We start from the raw sequence: 21,394 nt of genomic DNA, 5'->3' as shown, positions 1-21,394 counted from the left end.
CGATATCGATATTTTGCTTTCGATATCCCATCCCTACTTCATAGTTAAGGATTTGCTGCCAGTGTAGCAGTAAGGGGTTACTGGCCCCCCAATTTAAGGGTTAGTGGCCCCCAATTTAGGGGCTATTTGCCTCTAGAGACCCTTCAGGAGAGGAAAGTCTAAGAGAGTTTTATTCCAAGGTAAAAATAACCATTTCGTTCCACAAATATTTATTTTCAACCTTGAACACGTGATGAGGAAACTTCCTTTTATAGCGACGATGTCTCCACTTACTGTTACACGTTTAATACACGCTACAAAACACGTTTAATGATTGGATCGTTTATTTTAGAAACATAATAAGTTCCGAAAATATGTTTTCAGTATACGAGAAAGAAAAAAAATTGTCTCAATAATACAATTTGAATGCTTGAGAATTCTGTTTTTTTTTTTTTTTTTTTAATTTTATAACATTACATTCTGTCATAAACTCAGACATTAGTGATAATTATCTGAGAGCACATTCAATCCATATTTTCAGAGATAACAATTAAAATATAACAAAATAATAATAATTTTAAAAAATAAACTTTAAGTAAAACGACATTTTAAGCACATCCATTCTTATTTGTAATATTTATATTACGCTCAGGACTTGGGTGGAGGATATGTCTCATTGCAAGAACTCCAAAAAAAATTATTTATTATTTTTTTAGCCCTCCTTCTTTAGGGGTATTTAAATGTTCGGAAATTTTTAAAATTAACTTATTGCCTTTCTAAAGTAAAATTAATTATTTTTCTAAGAGTATATTTCCAGGATAAAATTCAATCCTTATTCACTTCATAAAATATTTATTATAATAAACCATTCGACCTATAACAGCTCATATTCGACATGCAGTAATATATAATCCACATCTAACAAATAACTAAACGATGCTCAAATATAAAGTAGTTTTAATAAAAAATATATCTGTAAAACAGCGAAATTTAACTGCGTTCTACAATGGATGGTAACGAATGCGATTTAGGATGATGATAGGTAATGAAAATTTGAAATGAGGATGTTAATTAATTAAAAAGAAATTCATTGATTTGTCCAAAATTGAAAAAGTTAAAAAGGCATTGTGAAATCATAATGTGTATTATACAAATGTTGCTGTTAAGAACTGATTTAAATTTTGTAATTTTGAAAAATAAACATTGTTAGACATTCTTTTTTAAATTCAATAAGGTTAGAAGTAAATATGTATACAGTTTTAATCTTATTTACTCAGCTAATCTGTTTTTTACTTTTACTTACCTATATATGGAATATGCAGTAAGGGAAAGTATTGCGATCGTGTAAAATTTTGAATTAGAGCTTTCGATGGAGATTATACACGTGTTGAGGTTCTCCAAGTCCAAATAACAAAGTCTCTTAAAATGGTCTGGGTTAACAGTCAAGTTCAAAATCAAAAAGTCGTACTAAACTGAAATTGCATATTTAAGGAATAGGCCACGTGAAAGTAAATTTTTTGATAAAATAGACCAATTGAAAGTGCCACTTTACAGAATTGATTTTTCACAATTGTTTCAATTTTCTCCAAAACGGCTCAAGCGATTTTGATTTAATTTTGCACATCAATGTATCTTATCCTCATTGATATAGTCTAAAAGGGCTTAAATGGTGAATTTTTAAAAAAACCTTTCTCTAATGTACCTTAAATTTTGTTTATTCGAAATGAATAAACATTTTACATTGTTAGAAGTTATAAACAATGGATAAATACAAAATATTAAAGAATGTTGTCAACAAGTAAAGTAGAAAAAAGTAAAAATAAACTTATCTGTATCGTACCGGAAAAAGCCGAGATCACCCGAACATCCCCGATTGCATTACTTCTTTTGTTGAACTATTGTATTCTTGGCAGGAAAAAAAATATATTCGTTATTCCACCCCTTACCACCCCTAAAATATGAATTTTTACATCAATAGCACAATAAAAATTATTTCTTCATAATTCATCATCGCCTTCTCTTGTGTTTTAATTTTGTTTTTTTCAAAAATACTACTATCTATGCAATACTTTTGGGCGTAACATATGTCGGGTATGAGGAAGTTGTGTTATGTGCGCACTGCACCAGTTTTTTTTAGTTTTAAAAATGGTTTGTTTGTACTATTCATTATGCTTAGGAAAACACATGTATTTTTATTTATTATTTATGTTTTGTTCGGAATTAATTCATTTAAAAAAATATTGTGGGGGGAGGAGTGCGCTCGTGTTGTCCCTAACAGGATCCTGATAACACTTACCTATATATGGTTATAGATAGATTTTTTTTTTTAAACAAAGAAATATAAACAGAAGTTTAAAAAAAATAAAATACTTTTTTTAATAATTTTTACTAACGATTATCCAGATAATGAATTTAACCATGAAAATTCAAGAAATACCAATTTTTTTTTTTATTATCTTATCTAATGATCAAATGTATAAACCTGTTTTATTATCAATAATTAAAGACAGTTGAAACAACAAAAAAATCTGTTTTATTACTAATAATTAAATCCCAGTATGAGCTCAATGAATCAATAAGATTTATTTTTTTAGAATTCAAAAGGTAGTGCTATTTAACTTCAATTAATTATTAAAATTATAGGGTTGTTTAATTAAATCTCAGTTTAAGTTCTATTAATCATTGGCATTATTTTTTTGTGTTTTTAGACCATTAATATAAAAAATCGTAAAAATAGATTTTAATGTTATTTCATTTGAAATATAGAAACAAATATTTTTACCAATAAGAAACAAAGTTGCTTTTGAAAACATTGTTAATATATTAATATATCAATTCAAATCCTCTATACGTTCCCGCAATACCCGTTCCCGGTCTTCAAATTTATACACAAGGGCCCACCGACCGCTGCTTTCAATAGATCGTTCATTATCCGAGCCTCATCCTTGAGGAACTCCATCCCTTCCTACATCCGTCGCTCCAATACCCTCCCTACATTTAAATCCCGCCTGTTCTATCATTTCCCATCCATTCAGAACCCATCAAATTGTAAATTAATATAATTGTAAATATGTATGTAAACTATTATATCATTCTTAATTATTTTTACATCGTTTTCTTTTCTCTTTTTTATTTATTCATTTTTTTTATTGTTCAACTGATAAAAGTGAGAAAGTAACCTATTATTATTTTTTATAATGACTGTTTATATTTCTTTGTATTTTTTGCTTAAGTATCTATGTATCCTTACCACGTATGCTGATGACACATGTGTGCTCACAGTTAGTAATAACCCTTTGATTGCATCCCAAACTCTCCAGTCCCATATCACAATCCTCGAAGAATGGTGTCGAAATTGGAGGATAAAGATAAATCCCAACAAATCACATTTACTCTTCGTCGTAAACCTGCCGACTGCCCTACAGTATACTTTAATAATGTGGCTCTTACCCCTGTAGAACAGATTCGTTATCTTGGACTTCATGTTGACAAACGACTAACCTGGAATCCTCACACAAGACTGAAAAGACAGGAAACTGCACGCAGATTCCGACTACTACAGCACTTACTAGACAAACGGTCTAAACTTCCAATTCATTACAAAAGACTGATCTACATGACTGTAATAAGACCAATCTGGACATATGGAGTTGAGCTTTGGGGCTCCTCTAAACCTTCGAATTCCTCTCGTATTCAATCCTTACAATCCAAAATCTTTCGTAAAATCCTCAATGCTCCTTATTTTGTTACTAATAAAACCATCCATAAAGACCTAAATGTTCCTTATGTAACCGATCTAGCCCGAACCCGATATTATTCCTTCCATAATAAACTCCCTAACCACCCAAACCCACTCGTTTCTAACCTTGCTTCCTCTTCCATTCCAGGCAATCCTCCAAGGCGCCTGAAAAGAAGATAGCCTCGTGACCTTATATTGTAAACTGTTTTAGAGTTCTACTACTGGGTAGTTTCTCTACATCCTGTATCATATCATATGTCATTATGATCAAATTTACTGGTTGTATTTTTTTATACAGTTGTAAATATCAACAAATAAATAAATAAAAAAAAAAAAAAAAAGTATCTCTGAGGCTCCTCAGCCCTCATCTATTGATTTCTCTGTATTATTCTAAAGGGACTCGTCCCAGAATAAATAAAGTATTATTATTATATTAATTTGTGTTTTAAAATCTATCGCAATTATCAAATTAACTTTACCAGCTTAGTGATAGTGGGTTATTGATTAGTGGGTTTATTCCATTTTACATAGTATATACGCTTAGCAGAAAAAAAGAAGATTATTTTTTATTCTTAAGGCTAATTGTTTGTTGTAATATATAGTTAAAATGTAATATATTTGTTTTTGCTGAAAAGTTGGTCAATAAACAGTAGGCTTGGACTATGTATATTGAATTAATCCCTTCAGGATCAAAAGGGCAGGGGAAATAATCGCTCATTCGTCTTGAAGTTGCTTTACCGGACTCAACTCTTTTCAACTTTAAGTAAGTTTTTGAACCTTTTCACTTCTTTACTTCTTTAATCGCACGTTTTTTTCATTGAAAAATTTGCAGAAAAAATTTATGAATTTTTTATATAATATGCTAAAAAATCTGTCATAAATGTACAGTACAAGACCTATATGCAAATAAATTGCCAACCATGCAATGAGGGGCTAAAATATTCAAATATATATTTATTATGATTTATCTATTGAGTGTTATATATTTTAATTACGTTTGATTATCTTAAAATTTTCTAAATTTGTGTGTAGGGAACCAAATCTTTTGTCGTTTAAAATATTATACCATTACAAATTGATGCTGAACGTGATGGGAACAAATTTATATCCTCTTAAAATTATCATATTTTTGTCAACGACGCTGAGAAACCACAGAATCATTCCTGTTTAATGTTTTAAACATATTTTCCTCAATAGTGTGTCCCGAATTTTTCACAAAAACCTTTTCAATTTGTTTTCAAAGCCTCTCATACTTCGCCTGGTATACGAAATGCATTGTACTTAAATTGATTTATTAATTTGCATAAGAACAAACTTGTTTCCCGACTCCAATATAAGATGGATGTTAATGAAAATGAAATTATTGTTTAACCTCGCACCTACACATTAATACACTTTTTCTACGCTCGGGGTCTTATCAATTTATTTCATATTTCAAGTCCAAGATTTCAACCAAGTATATCGATTCATGATTTTATTGATTTAAAAAAAAAACAGATAACCTAACTTTTGGTGAATTAAATAATAGTACTTATAAAGAATATAATAAAGAAACTAAAATGGAACTGAATGTGTTGTGTAGATATTAAGCGGAGATATGGTAAACAAAGGACATGAAAAACATATTCTTTAAAAATAATTTTCAGAAGTATCATTATTTTTTATTTATTGTTGAGCGTTATGTTATGAAAATGAGTCGATAATAATCAGAAATTGTATTTGCAACATTCAATTTTCTTTCTTTTTTACTTCATTGAAATCAAAATTTAAGCTTTTTTATGCATTTTTGTCCAAAATATACGTAATACAATTTAGATAATTTCATCTCAGCAGCCTAAATAGTAATGATATTCGATCAGCAAACATTAGTTCATTCTTATTAAAACGTAGTCCGTAGAGAAGGCTGCAGTATTGAATATTGGTAACAGGCTTGGAATAGTCCACTATTAACTAAGAACTCTAGCGATTTTGGTGAGTTGCGATTGCGATTCAGTCTGACGATCGATTTATAAAAACCACTAAAATTGATGCTCGGGACAGCATTTGAAATGGCACAAAATACCGATTGTAGCTCGTACACGTTAAGGCTAGATCTTGATGGAGTAGTACAGAGCAAGTATTCTAAAAATTAGTTTATATCACACTTAACACGAAAACACATTTTTGTCGGTTTTATAACGCTTACTAATAAGTTTATTAATTTTATAAAATAAAGAATTTGTTCTTTTCTTTTTCGATTATCACCTAAAAATCCTAAACGGTGCATTCTAGCAAAATATTTATCGTATGAGAAATTAAACAGCTTTAAATTCTGCGCCGAATAAGTCCTATAACTCATTAATTCAATCAGGTTTATTTGTCATTAGCCGTCATATAACAAAAAACGAACAGTTTCAAAAAAATGCCCCCCCCTAAATTATGGATTAATTTTATGGTTCTTGAAAAATACATAAGAGCGAGACAATGTATTTCTTATTTCAGGCTCTCTGAGTATTGTACATTTTTAAATATTCTCATTATGTTTCGGTTTCTTCAACAAGTAATGTAGTAATGAATAGAAATGTGAAATAGTTAAAAATAATAACATCTATACCAGTTTGAAAGGTATAGAAAAAATCTGTCAAAACCCCTAATATGGCAAATAAAACCTACCTTTCATTTCATGTTAAGGCACCAACTACTCAGTAATAAATTTGGCAAGAAATGATATTGATCATAAGATAATAGTAATTTATAGTTGGGTCATTTCACTTCAACTCATTAAACATTTGAACTTTACCATCAGATTTTCTTAACTATAATTATATTTAGAACTCACTTTATTATATGCCTACTTTAAGAAATTAGGATATCCTTTGTAAGAAATGGCTCATTTAATTTATGTAACCTTTAATTAAACTGATTCTTAACACATATTATTAGGACAAATCAGTGTTTGGTATTTATTTTTTGCTGCTGTGTCTATTTATATAAGATAAAATAATTATGTATCATTGGTTTTTGTATTTTCCCTCACTTATTATATTTCTTTTGGCGTTCAAATATTTCCAGTTTAGATAATTAAAAGTTATATTAATTATCTATAACGTTTTTAAAAAATTTAACTCTAGTAAATAGTAAATTCATATCCCTTTTGTCCTTGACTTCATACCAACCAATTTCTCAAAATTCCAATTTTATAAACCTTTCTAATCATCCTAATCCTTTGGTTCAATCCTTATCTAGTTCCACCCATGCCTACAATCCACCTCGAAGGTTGAAACGGCAGAGGCCGAGAGACTTATTGTAAAATAAAAATGGACAATTGGAGTTCTGGCAATAGTCAGATTCTCCACTCGAGTTGAGTACAAAAACGGTGAAAATATTGAAAGTAAGGAAGTACTGTTTCTTGAAGTACAGTTGTGTTATTAGGTGATTTGTTCATGATCATACTCTACCGCCAGATTTTTCCTCGTTTAGCGCACTTGCTCAGCCTCCATATGCTCATTGATGCCAGTGATGCGGCGAGGGGAATGCGCTGGGATCTTATGGTCTCTGCTCTACCCCTAACACGTGGGGGATAGAGTGGACTCAGGGATTCTCAGGTCGATTGTGTAAATATTGTACATAAGAGAGTAAATGTGACTAGAGATTATATTATTATTTTATTTATTTATTTTTTCATACACATAGTTTTATTATGTTCATTTTCTTTATGCTTCTGTTTGTATATATTTTTTAAGAGAGATTTTATTTATTTTTATGTCCTTTTTTTTTTTTTTATTTCTTTCGTTTATTTATTTATTTTCATTCTTATTTTATTTTATTTTAGTATGAATATGATCATTCATCACCTATTGCCTATTGCCCACAATAGTGTGGCAGATTGTAATATCTATCAATTGAATAAAGTTAAAAAAAAAAATAGATTTTCCCCCAATTAATGGGATCCTCAGGTCGATTGTGTAAATATTGTATATTGTAAAATAAGAGTGTAAATGTGACTAAAGATTATTTTATTTTTATCATTATTTTATTTTATGTATACACATAGATTGATTATATTCATTTTCTTTATCCTTCTATTTGTATATATTTTAAGAGAGATTTTTTTTTAATTTTGTGTACATTTTTTGTCTTTTTCATTCTTATTTTATTTCATTTTAGTATGAATGTGATCGATCATTCACCACTATTACCTATTGCTCACAACGGTGTGACAGATTATAATATATATCAATGAATAAAGTTTAAAAAAAAAAAAAAAAAAGATCGAACTGTCTTCAAGAGGGATCCTTTGTTAGATGAAATATTTTTCTGGTTTCAAATAAGGGGAAAAATTATCAGTTGGTGTGATGTTTTTCTTTCTTTTATTATTATTTATCTTTTTTTTTTTTTATCTCAAGGACGATTCTTCATCAAAGAAACAGTCTTTATTGAATTCAGAATTCAATAAAAGCTAAAGCTTTCACTGTAACTACTTGTCCTTATTTAAAATATAACTGTTAGTACTTTTCAAAGGATTTATTTTGAACCATTGGTAGTAAAAAAAAAAATAATAAAATTCACTATGTCAAATAAAAAAAAAATTGTTCTCAAACCACTTGATCCAGTTGTAAAAGTAAAAGTCGTTTTTGTAAGAAGGAAACGGTTCGTAAAAAGAAGCCGGAAATCGCTAAGGCTTTTAGAATTGCATAAAGCACCTTTTAAATATTTTTGGAAATTTAAATGAGTTTTTTATAAAACAGAATAAGCCTTGAAGAAATTTTATTTGACTAGATTGTAGTAGGTGTGTTACGTAATGATTACAGTTTGGGAACCCAGAGGAACATTTAGATCACCTATAGAACATACTCTACTAAGTAATTTCAGATTATCAGTATTGTGCTGATTGATCAGTCTTAGCATAGGAGTCCGTGGCAATGGTAAATTTAAGTGAAAATGCCGATAATTGAAATTTAAAGTTAGTAAATGGCAGAGGTTTACAAAAAATAATTACAATTCAATATAGATTACAATATTATTTGGAATTGTAAAAATGGAACTACTGCTAGAAATAATTGTAATTACAATTACTGCTTGTAATCGTAATTGTAACCCATAATTTCAATTATAAGTTGAGTCCATGTAATTGGAATTACCAATTACAATTGTATGTTATTGTTATTTTTCCAATAAAATTCCTTAAGGCCTTAAGTAATTGTAATAGTTATTCCGATTACTTAAGAAAGAAACAGAGAAATCTGTTCTACAACAGCTTCAAAATATGAAAATGATATATCCTGTTTAAGATTGCGCTTATTTATTATGTTTACGAAGATGCTGAAAATATGTTAGGAATCCGAAAAGTTAAAATGACGTTTTCAAAATAAAGGGGTATTGTTATTTCCGAAATCTACTCATATGAAATATGATTCCACATGAATTTAATTACATGTAGTTGTAATTGTAATTGCAATTAATCCGGACGAAGAAGTAATTTTAATTTCAATTGTAATTACCTAGCCCCAGGAATTATTTGTAATTTAAAAAAAAAATTACGATTAGAGTAATTGTGTAAGAGTAATTGCAATTACTTCAGTTACAATGTGGAAGAGTATAAAAAACACATCTATAGGTTCTTTGTTCTCAATGTTGTATTTTGTTGTCATTGTGATTAAAATGGGTAGTTGCCTAATTTCGTTATCCATAATTTGTTTATTGGATCAATGAAAATCTGGGATACTAGGTTATATGTTAATTTTCTGGATCTTCAAATATACATGGGGTTTATACCATTATTTCTTATCTCAGGCTCTGAATATTGTAAAATTTTCTAGAGTATTCCCATTATATTTTGGGTTCTTCTACAAATAATGTAGTAAAAAAGAAAAACGTGAACTTGTTAAAAATAGATTTCTAGAAACCACTAAAATGGTAATACTTACCTTTCTTTATTTTAAGGTACCAACTAATCAATAATAAATATAACAAGAAATGATATTGGCTATGAGGTAATTTTAATTTGTAATTGGGTCATTTCACGTCAACTCAATACGCTGTTGAACTTTACCATCTCAGATTTTCTTCATATCTTACACCGATGTGGTTTAGATATAGACGTGGAAAACTTATTGGAATATTATTGAGATGTATCCACTCGTTTTTGAATTAGAAAGCTGTTAATAAATAGACTAAAAATCAGAAAACAATATATTTTAGAATTGCTTGAGAAGCTTTCCTAATTTAGCAAGAGATTTGACATATGTATCACTTTACAGCAAACTCCATGTTCTTTCATATGATATGCAACAACACATAGGTTAATATAAGTCCACATTTTTCAAAACTTAATTAAAATTTAATTTTAATTTTATCAGAAAGCACATATTTTCATATTTGTTCCTTGAATGGTTGTGTTGATGTAAATCATAGGTCAAAACATAAATGAGGTAATGAAATGGCTTCAATGTTAAATAAATTAAAATATAAAGCTCAACTCTTTGTTTATATTAATTATTACATCAATATTAATATTAATGTTTGATGAAAATAAATGACCAAGGTGTGGATAATGATTCAGTTGTCAAGCCAGGATTTATATCAGAAGATTATTTTCGCAAGCCTCTGATTCCATTGAAAATGTTTCACGAATATTTTCAATGTATTTTTTTAGACTTAACAAAAGGTATCAGTGAATGTTTTTGATACACTTATTAATTGTATTTTCACCAAACGTATGTTACAAGCAGTTACAATTTGGACCTGTAACGAATTGAGGACCATTCTAATTTAATTTCTAATTAAGGACGGCGTAATAAGCTCATTAGAATTCTGACATTTGCAATTTAAATAAAGTAAGAGCTCAGAATTTTAAGATTTTTTTAATTTAATTTACATTTAAATGGTAAAATAATTTTATATATTTAAAACATTTCCCGCTGATTGCTTCACTGCATTAACATTACAAAACATTTTTTTATTGTGAAAATATTATTACTTAAAAACAAAAAAGATTAACATTACCAACCCCCCCTAGAAAAAAATAAATACAGAATAAAAATGTTCTTTCTTATTCTCATTTACAATTAAAGTAATTATTAAATTTGTATTAGTACCTAAATAATGCGATTAATAGTACAGATGCAATTGGTTTATATTAATATTCTATAAAATTAAACTAATAAATTTTTCGGACGAAAACCGAACTAGTTTATCAAAAAAAGACATTTTTTTTTTTTTTTTTATTAAAACTTTTAAAATTTTATATAAGTACATTTAAACACCAAGACAAGATTAAAATGGCAAATCTAAGATTATGACCAAGTATTTATAGGTAGTAGATCGGGTACAAAAACGGTGAAAATATTGAAAGTAAGGAAGTACTGTTTCTTGAACTACAGTTGTGTTATTAGGTGATTTGTTCATGATCATACTCTACCGCCAGATTTTAAGAGAGATTTTATTTATTTGTATGTCCTTTTTTTGTATTTCTTTCACTTTTTTTATTTATTTTCATTTTTATTTTATTTTATTTTAGTATGAATATGAACATTCTTCACCTATTGCCTATTGCCCACAATAGTGTGGCAGATTGTAATATCTATCAATTAAATAAAGTTAAAAAAAAAAAAAATAGATCTTTCCCCAATTTGAAGTACCCACTTTATGGAGGGCTCCCAAACCACAATAGTTAACTCACGGCTACAGTTACAGAATAAATAATTATCTAACTATCTAAGGAACAGATTTTGTTTTCCTCTCTTCGTCATCGGTTGTCGATTATCTTCTTGTTTCTAAATTTTCAAATAAAGTAAATTAGTAGGAACAATTAGTATATATCGTCTTTGTTATAAGTTCAGCACTAATGTTAACTACAGGTCAGATATAAACCATCACAATTAGATGTCCTCAACTATTAAGGATCATGAACTTATCGGTCATAAGTTGACAATAGTGGAACGATCCATCAAGTTAATCCGGCCTGACAGTACAGTGGGATAGTCCGAGATGAGCTGATGCTAACTTGACAAGCAACATCCGACAGTTTTCGAGACTAGGGTCAAACTATTTCTATTTTAATCTAACTGTAAAGCTGAAGTGATATTTTCCAGAGGGGAAACGTAATCACTTATAACGTGAATTGTTACTTAAAAATAGTCATTTTAGCTATTGATGTTGGGTGAGTTAAATAGACTTCCTTGATAATATTGTATTGTTTATACAAATGAACATGATATTGCGTATACTTCAAATGAATTACAGAAAAGGAAATATGAGTTATATACGTTCCTGCTGTGGTAAACTAATATATAATATAATTCTTGAACATTTCGTTTCAACAAGTTTATCCAGAGAAACCCATAAGTATAATAGAAACATTTCCATTTTTATTTTGTATTCCCTGCTAAACTTTCACAATATTGGATATCACATTATCATATAAATCATTGCGAAGAAGGGGGTTACTGGGGGTCCTTACATTGGAGGGCAGAACCCGGTTTATGGATTCCCAAGGGTTTCAGACTCCATAAGTACCCGGAAATGGGCCCCTTGCGACACCGAGAAATAGGGTCCCTACCTTTCTCTCTTGAAATTCAGCTTTTTCACGATATCGTATACACGATATTTCTATTAACGGTTATTTGGTTTGTTTCATCTCTCCCAGAAATATCGTGGTTTTTCCCTCCATTGAAATGTTTGATAAAGCTATCCCATCTATCCAATGGGGTTTCCCATGTAACAAAAAACTGATTAATGGAAGTATTTATCCGAAGAATGGTCTCTTGTATTTAAGACAAATAGGGCAATGTTGGCATAATTCGGCTACATTAAGTCAACAATCCACCGAGTCGGGGAAGAATTATCACCCATAATAAGTTGGAAAGTAAAAAAAATTAAACACAATAGAGCTTTACATGATATTTCCCTTACACTATCTTATGCTAATAATTGCTTTAATTGTTATGTAATGGAGATTATGTTATTCAAATTAGACATTTTAAGTCAAAGTTGTAATAAAACTTATCAGTTATATATAAACATATAAATATATATTAACATTTATATATTGTTGAACTTCATCAGTGTTTTTCAAACTTCAAATCAAATTTAAAAAAAAAAAAGTAGTATTAATAAAAATATGTAAAAAAATATTCATTTGTCTACTTTTAATTCAAATTGTCGATCTGTGATGGCAAACTTGTTAATGTTTTCAACCAAATTAGTCGGCATTTGCTAACTGTTTGAAATGGGTTTGCTCCTATCAAAATTATTGTCAATATTTTTATTTCACTTCTATATTTCATTTAAAACTATTTTTATTTATAACTCATTTAATTTTACATTCGTTATAGTGGCAAACCCATTTAAAACCTCTCGCCACATGATTTAATTATGTGTGTTGATTCTGTGTTTGAAAAAAGTTTAAAATTTTGTTCTTAAATATAGTGTGATTTGTTAGTATTTGTTTTGGAATAAAACATTCTTAATTTGACCAATTGTGTCCCTAATTCATCTTTTATCATGCCAATTGAAACAAACACCTATGTTGAAAAAAAAATTTTCAGATAAAATCAGGTTATAAATACTTTACAGATATAATTGCTAACACTGATTTAACATTTTGTTTTACTGCGTTTCGGCACTATGCAAGTATTCTTCAAGGTTTGTTTTATGCAAATTGGGTTACGTTTAATGAGTCTCGAAATTAAAACTATTGTTTCGTAAAATATAGTATTCGAATAAATAGTATCAATAAAAAAAAGTTAAAAACTTTAATTTATAAAACTTCATCAAGTCGAAACGTAAAATAAATTGCATTTATTTATTTATTTAGTTAATAATAGTTGAAGAAGTAGAGAAATTAGAACATACAGAGGCTACAATTTTTGAGGTAGTGGCCATCAACATCTATAGTATGTGAGATCCAAAAGAATATTTTGGTAATGAAACTAACACTTCAACATGTATGTTGGTTAGCATTGCTCCATATTAACTATTACGGGTTGTAAATTTTTTTAAAAGCAAAATGTCAAAAAGTGCTATGAATATTGCAAGAAATATGGGCTACCAATTTTTTTTTTTTTTTTTTTTTTTTTTTTTTTTTTTTTTTTTTTTTTTTTTTTGTAGTGGCAATATTAATGATGGGTTGGATGGATAAAAACATAATATTGTTATGCAATTAAAAGATAAAAGTATGTCCTCTTATTGGTTCCAGAAAATTGTTAGAGTAACATGTAAATACCACATGGTTGAGAAGTTAAATAATTAATATGTCAGATGGAAAACGTTAGATAAATCACAAAAATATTATTAGAATTTTTGTTCGTGTTATGACATAATAACGATAATTAAAAATACAATAAAAAACAAAAAATAATATTGACAAAAAATTCAAGTCTTAAACCTAAATATTATATGTAAAATTCTAAAAGTAATAAAATTTAAATTTATACTGGAAATAAAGAAATTCTGTAAAAATAGGGATGTTGTATGTTGTAATGTTGTTAGATGTTGTAAATAAGGATGTTGTGTATGATCTTAAAAGAAATTTCAAGGATCGTGTCCTACAATGTTTTTTGTCATTAATGAACTCCAAAAATTGTCGTATTAAGGGTAGTATCATTATATTGATAAATTTATGAATTAATTTGCTCTAATAATTTCATTTTAAGATATATAAATTTTTAAAAAATAATACTGAACTGAAAAATAGAGTAAAACTAGCCCAGGTAGCCCAACTAAAAGCAGTAGTAAACTAAAATAAACTTACGCTATCTAGCATGTACCGGCAACCAAACACATCAGATTGTATCTTAGGAGTTAATTTGGCTATTACCTAAACCAATATTGAAATTATCGTTACTGCAGCTTGATCCTTTCTTGATCGCAAATGAAGTTCAATTTTTAAACAGCAATTGGAGTGATTGCGCCCAAGTAGGAATACTGAAACGAAATCACTATGTTGATATAAACATCAACAGGAAAGGATATCCTTCTCTTAAAGAGCAAGGCACTGGTGACGCCAAAGAACATTCAACAGTGTTGACGTTAGTAGTTCTGGATCTGTGCTTGATGCTAGGGTGTGGAAAAAAATAGTATATTGCTTAAAAACAAATAAAATATTGTAATATATGCTGATGTGTGTGGAATAGACCCCATTTATAAATCCTACTCCTGGTGTTTAGCTCAAGTTGGACAAACTGTTTTAAAAAAAAGAGATAAACTTTTATAAAAAAGTCGACTGAATCATCAATTCCTAATAATAAAACATATTTAATCTGTATTATGTTAGTCATGTATAATACTTCTCTTACTCCATGTATGTTTTTATAGACATTTTTATTCCTTTATTCTTTCAAAATATTCTACCTTCATATTCTACCATACCCTCTTTTTATACTTTTTTCTCTTGTCTAGACTGGTCGGTTATGCATCTGTTTTATTACTAAAACAAACATTTAGATAAAGCTTCGGCAAATGTTTGTAGTGTCCTGCAGCCCAGTTTTGTCCAACAAATTACGTTTTAAGGTTAATTAATAATTATAATTTTAATATCAATAACAATTATAAGATATTAGTAACTCAACTTTTGAAGCATTGGCTAATGGTCAATATACCCAATGTACGTTTCTAATTTTTTATGTTTGTATAACAGGTCTCATTTGAATATAAGTTGTTTCTGTTTCAAACCTCTTCATCTTTACCTTTCGGTTGCGCAATAGTACAAGTAGGGTTCGGATTTTCGTGCTATTGCATCTTTTGTTCCCTAACTTCAAATTCAAGTAAAAGTAGAGAGGATTTCGACTTATGAATAAGACCTTCTATCGATACTAGTTTTATATTGTACGAAGTTGTACGTTTTAGAGTCACTAGATGAATTTAAACATTTTGAGAATTTTCTGAACATTTATGAGCTCTGGCATAATTTACAAATTTTCAAGCAATTCATGTCAAAATCAGATCTATAATGTCACGAAACTAACAATTTATTTTCAATAGACTTATTCCTGTATCGTGCGGGAAATGGAAACAAAACGAAATCCGTCTGTTTTAGAAAATCACAAGTTGACGCTCACGAGAATACAACCAAGTTTTTAATTTTAAATTATACATATACAAAAAAATAATGGCTGCATTAATACAGGCAGCCATTTTGTTCCTGATTTAATGAATCAAAACAATAAACTTCAAATTAAAATATTAAATATTTTAATAATAAAGAATTTCGGAATTCAGAAATGTCAAATCCATTCATTGGACTTTTAACTCTAGACCTAAATATTTAAACCTTTATCTTCCTTAATTCTCCTCTGAAAGTTTTGAAAAGTTTGTTATTGAGTTTTCTAGTAATAAAAAATCATTAAATGAAGTTAGCATCCTTCCTCTTAGCTCGTTATTATAGTTAACGTAGTTTACTTTTTTGTGTACAATAGTGTAAGTATTTATTGAGTTTATTATGATTCAAATAAAGTTAGAAAAACTTCTCATGTAGATACTTATATAATACTAGATAATATGGATTGTTGTGAGATTTGTGTGTTTTACACAACCTAACACATTTTGGGGTTTTACCATACAATTTTCTATGGTACAATACAACTTACAAACGTATATAAAATAGGCAGTGCCTTAATTAATTTTGGCTTTTTTGACTAAACAAAAAAATTCGTTTTTTAATTATATGATATGGTACCTTCAAGGTGATGGTAGTGATATTCAACATCCGGCATAGATTATTATTTTTTTAAATTAAATAAAACGCATTAAAAAAACATATTTACATATTTTAAGTTGTAGGAGGAGACGATCTCTTGTACAGCGAGGATGAAGAACAATGAGGCAAAGCCTAAAATACCTCTTGAACTTTCGGAACTCTTCATGATCTTTTGTAAGGCTCGGGAAAAATCTATCGTCAGTTGCTTGATGAGGTTTGTAAATATTTATTTCACATTCTTATCCGCCATAATGTTTTTTGACTGATATATATTTGTGATTGTTTTTGATAAAATTCATTCATTGATTTTTGAACTATTTTTATTCGCCCTTTCTGCAGAAATAGTATTAGAAAAACTAGGTAGTTCATTGACATGTTACAACAACCATTTTACCTAAATCGATCTATTTTACCACTTTTTGTCTTCGATTTTCCACTTTTTTACCATATTATTCCTAACGGCTAAATTGATTTTTATTAAAAATGAAGAAGTATAGTTGGTCTTGAGTATCAGCTAGATTTTATTCTGATAGACATAGTCTGAGGAGGCTTGAATGCTGATTTTTTAAAAAAGCTTCTTTTAAAGTTGCTTTGATTTCGTTCATTTGAAATAATTAACCATATCTCATTGTGTGCAATTATAAAAAAAGTATAAACTATAAAAAACTTTAAAAATTACCGAAGTAGGATACGGTTTCACGTGTCTATGGTTGTTACGACAATAGTCAACTCCTTTTTTTTTTTTTTCTCAACCAGTGATTTTTAACAACTACGAAATTGATTTGAAGGATAAAGAAGAGAGAAATGCTTTATTTAGCTATGCTGCCCAAATACATTGGGTAGCTATATTACACAACATACATATCAATCCACGATCGGACATATGTATCACATTTACCTGTACCTTGATTTTGTTTGCATTTTATTTTTAATTAAAAGAAAATTGTAATTCCAGCCTTAACTTTTTTTCCGTACTTATCTTAAAAGCCTATGCCTAGGGTCTAAACATTCTGAAATTACAGAAAATTCAATTTTCTTCAAATCTGTTCTGTATCACCATTTCTGTAGAATAAGCTTTTTGTCTAGATTTCACAAAATAAGAGACGAATTTTTGAATAGAATGGTCATTAAGTGATAAGCTTATCTTGAAAAGTAATAAACGTACAGGAGTCATTTTGATTTCGAATTTTGTTGACTCAAAAAAAAAAATCAGGCATTTTTGATAAGGTTGTACTTTTAATGTTATCCAGTAAAAAAAAATTCCGAATCGGTTCATTACCATTGATATAGGCCTTCACAACATTTTAAGAAATTAGTGTTTCATGTTGTTTTTATACACACAGTTACCATACAGCCAGGTTTAAATTTATTTTTATTCCTGGGTCGAAGTTTTTCATTTTGTGGGACCGCCACTCAATGAGAGAAGACAACGCCCCAAGCCGGATTCAAACCGGCACCGCCAATAGATCTCTGAATGGTAAGACTGTATCTATCCACTGAGCTACGGGCGGCCCTGTCCGGATAGTTAAATAACCGTATAATCATGTATATGTGGAAAGTTAAAACATTTATATAATCGCACATATATACTACTATATTTTATAATTCACGTAATAGAACCATTCACAGATTTTGATGATAGATTTTATTTTTTTGGCTAGTAATTTGGAATACCATCGCCTCCTGGAAAAAATTACCTTTCCCGCACTTTTATCTATGGAAATTGAGCACCGCATAAATATGCACCCAAGCTTTAAGGGACGAACTGTTAAAATATACCAGCACGAGCAATTATAATTTTTTGCTGTAGGTACAATAACCATGTATGTGTATAAATTCAGTGATATTTCTTTCAAACAAATGACATTTAAAAAATACATTAGATGTATTATTCAATTCAGTACAAGCACGAAGATGATTTAATCTGTTATACTGAGGTGTCCGTTTATAAGACGTTAATTTAAAATAAACTAATATCGTCACTCAAGCTGTGATGCTTCGTAAGTAAAAAAAATACTATTGTACGATTTTTATACTATAAAGATAAAAGAAAAAAAAATCTTAGCATTATTCTAGGGGCACTTCGTCTCAAACATCATTTTGTTCCATATATACATATTTTTTTGCTAGCTTTGGATATAGTAAGTGAACAAAGTATTTGATAAAATGAAGAGGAAATTCAAAATATAACTATCAAAACGGAACAACGAAGCTCATTGCTTTTTTTTTTAATACGAAATATAATTTCTATAAAAGGAAAATGGTCTGGGTTTGGTTAAAACAACTCAAATAACAATTAAACTATTTATTTGTCTCGTTGCCTCATATTGCAGGGCTCAATGAGAGCTAAAAAAATACAAACGACTAAAATAATTTTACAAAGTGAGATAAAAGATAACATGAAATATTAGTAAACTAATGTATGGCTACAAATGATTTAAAGTAATGATTTTTATAAATAACAAAAAGGTATACGACAATCAATGGGATAAAGGAGAAATGTAAAAACATAGTACACACTAAAAGACGGAAAATAAGGGAAATAAGAAAGAAATATAGGTAAAAAAATAATGAAAAAATACCACCTTTCTGAAAGCCCGAAAGCCAAAATGAGCTTTGAAAAATTTTCTCTATTCCCCTGTCGATACCTTTAATCCTTCTCAAGCTAATTTTAACTTTTATTTTTTTACTTTTATATATTATACTCGGTCAGTCAACAATCTACCAAAATATAATTTCGAAATAACCTAAGTTTTTTCACTAATTTGAAATAATAATTAATTATTAATTAAATAAATACACTGAATATCGCTTGTAACCTCGGATATAGCAACGTATTGGTTACAATAATGAATTTTTCCGGTGATTTGTGATTTTCTAGCCTTACTAATTTATTTTTACTAACGTATATACCACGGTTATAACGACTTATTGTCAAATAAACCCATCATCATTAATAGAAAGCAATTTATTTGTGTTTGGAGCTATAAATGATTTTTTTATAAATTCTTATTTCACATTTACATGATGTATATAGTGATTGATCCTAATTATTGAATAAGCGAACTTATATAAACGTATATAAAATACGCAATGCATTCATTAATTTAACATGATTTTTGACAATGCTCTGATTCATTTGGTAAAAAAAAACAGTATTATGTAACATTTTCCCCGAAATAAGCTACCCAAAAAATTTTGTTTTGGAATTGTGAGTTTGTGCATTCATATTTTATGACTTGTATCCATTATAAATGAGTGAAAAATGCTGATGGGAGACAAAATTTTCCGCTTCCGAAGAGAAAACGTTCCGCAATAGGGGGGTTTAGATACATGGAATGTCTACATTGTTGTTCGAAATATTATTAAAATTATAAAATAATTACGTATTTCTGTTATTCAGGCGTTTCCGTTTACAGATACGTTTCACTGTCTAGAGGTCATTGAACCTGTTCAGCACTCGATTCTTGATTTATGTTCCATTAATTTGCAAGCTTTAATAGGAGCCATGGCTTAGCCCCTATGCCTCAGCGAGACCACAAATTACCATTTCGAAATCGGAGCCGTAATCGAAGGTAAACGTACGGGTGCACACAAAGGGTATTGCACACTCAAGCCCTGCAACGGTGAACGCAAACACAGACTCAAGTACGTACTCTTACAATGGGCAAGCGCTTGCAATTACACATTTTTGCAGTACAATAGCCTTTTGAGACTAACCTTCTCGAACCGGTTTCGATTCCTCTCGAAAATACTTTCTCCATGAGCCGAATGAGATTTTATTCAAAATAGATCTATATTTATATGCCCTTGACTTTTTATAGGCTGAAAAATCATATCGACGATTCGATAAACATTCCTATTTGATATATAATGCCTTTAGGACAGTGTGACTTTTTCATGGTCGGGATATTATTATTTTTATATTAATACATTAACAAGTGTACTTCCGTTTACTTTATTTTTTATAATTTTTTTCTTGATGTTTCAGGGCCCTTTTTCCATCCTCGGGATTAATTTTTCCTTTTTAATTATAACCATATAATTTATATTTTATGATATTTATAATTAGCCTTAATTTTTCATGGAGATATTCCGTTTGCACCTTTTGCACTATTGAGTTATTACAATTTTTTTATATGATATTTTTTATCTTGTTTCCATAACTGAATTGTTTCCTGAAGATATTAGGACCAGTTCCAGAATTTTATGACCCGTGGAAGTGATTAAGATATTATTCTGTGTTAAATTAAATAATTGTATTGTTGATTCCCATGCCAAATAATATAATTACTTTTGCGTAATTTTATTTAGTGAAGAATCAATGGGTTAAAATTTTACGAATTCGTTTAATAACTAACTTTATTTATTAACAGAATCGACAACATAACTAGACCTTCTTTTAGGTCTCCTGAAAGTAATGTTTTTTTTAATCTTTCGATACATTTTTTTTTTTAATGAGATTATTAAAATATGTAAGAAATATTTACACCGAATTTCAGAATCTGATATCTAAAAAAAATTTTTTTTTTTAAATATTGTTTCAAATTATTGAAAAACCCATTAATCGTATCCCAAAATCTCCAATCCCATATCACAGCCCTCGAAGAATGGTGTCGTAATTGGTGGATAAATCCCATCAAATCACCTTTACCCTTTGTCGTAAACCTACTGACTGCCCTACAGTTTCATTTAATGATGTAACTCATACCCCTGTCGAACAGATCCGCTACCTTGGACTACATTTGGACAAACGATTAACCTGGAATCCACACAAGACTGAAAAGGCAGGAAACTGCACGTCGATTTCGACTATTACAGCACTTACTAGACAAACGGTCTAAACTTCCAACACATTACAAAAGACTGATCTACATGACTGTAATAAGACCAATCTGGACATATGGAGTTGAGCTTTGGGGCTCCTCTAAACCTTCGAATTCCTCTCGTATTCAATCCTTACAATCCAAAATCTTTCGTAAAATCCTCAATGCTCCTTA

At 29.2% G+C, this 21,394-nt stretch overlaps 1 long non-coding RNA gene across 1 annotated transcript in view; it reads left to right on the top strand.

Moving 5' to 3' along the window:
• Positions 1 to 4,445: 4,445 nt before the first annotated feature.
• The window catches only part of LOC136795533 (uncharacterized), a 27,232-nt gene continuing 10,283 nt past the window's right edge, over positions 4,446 to 21,394 (top strand). The window contains exons 1-2 of the long non-coding RNA XR_010843155.1: positions 4,446 to 4,481; positions 16,472 to 16,608. This is a non-coding gene — a long non-coding RNA (uncharacterized lncRNA). The remainder of the gene's footprint in view (positions 4,482 to 16,471; positions 16,609 to 21,394) is intronic.

The sequence above is a fragment of the Halyomorpha halys genome, unplaced genomic scaffold (genome assembly GCF_000696795.3).
Source record: "Halyomorpha halys isolate HHAL.00 unplaced genomic scaffold, Hhal_1.1 Scaffold3465.1, whole genome shotgun sequence".
Taxonomy (NCBI): Eukaryota; Metazoa; Arthropoda; class Insecta; order Hemiptera; family Pentatomidae; genus Halyomorpha; species Halyomorpha halys.
Note: the sequence above shows the minus strand (reverse complement) of the source record. Positions and strands in the feature narration are given on the sequence as shown.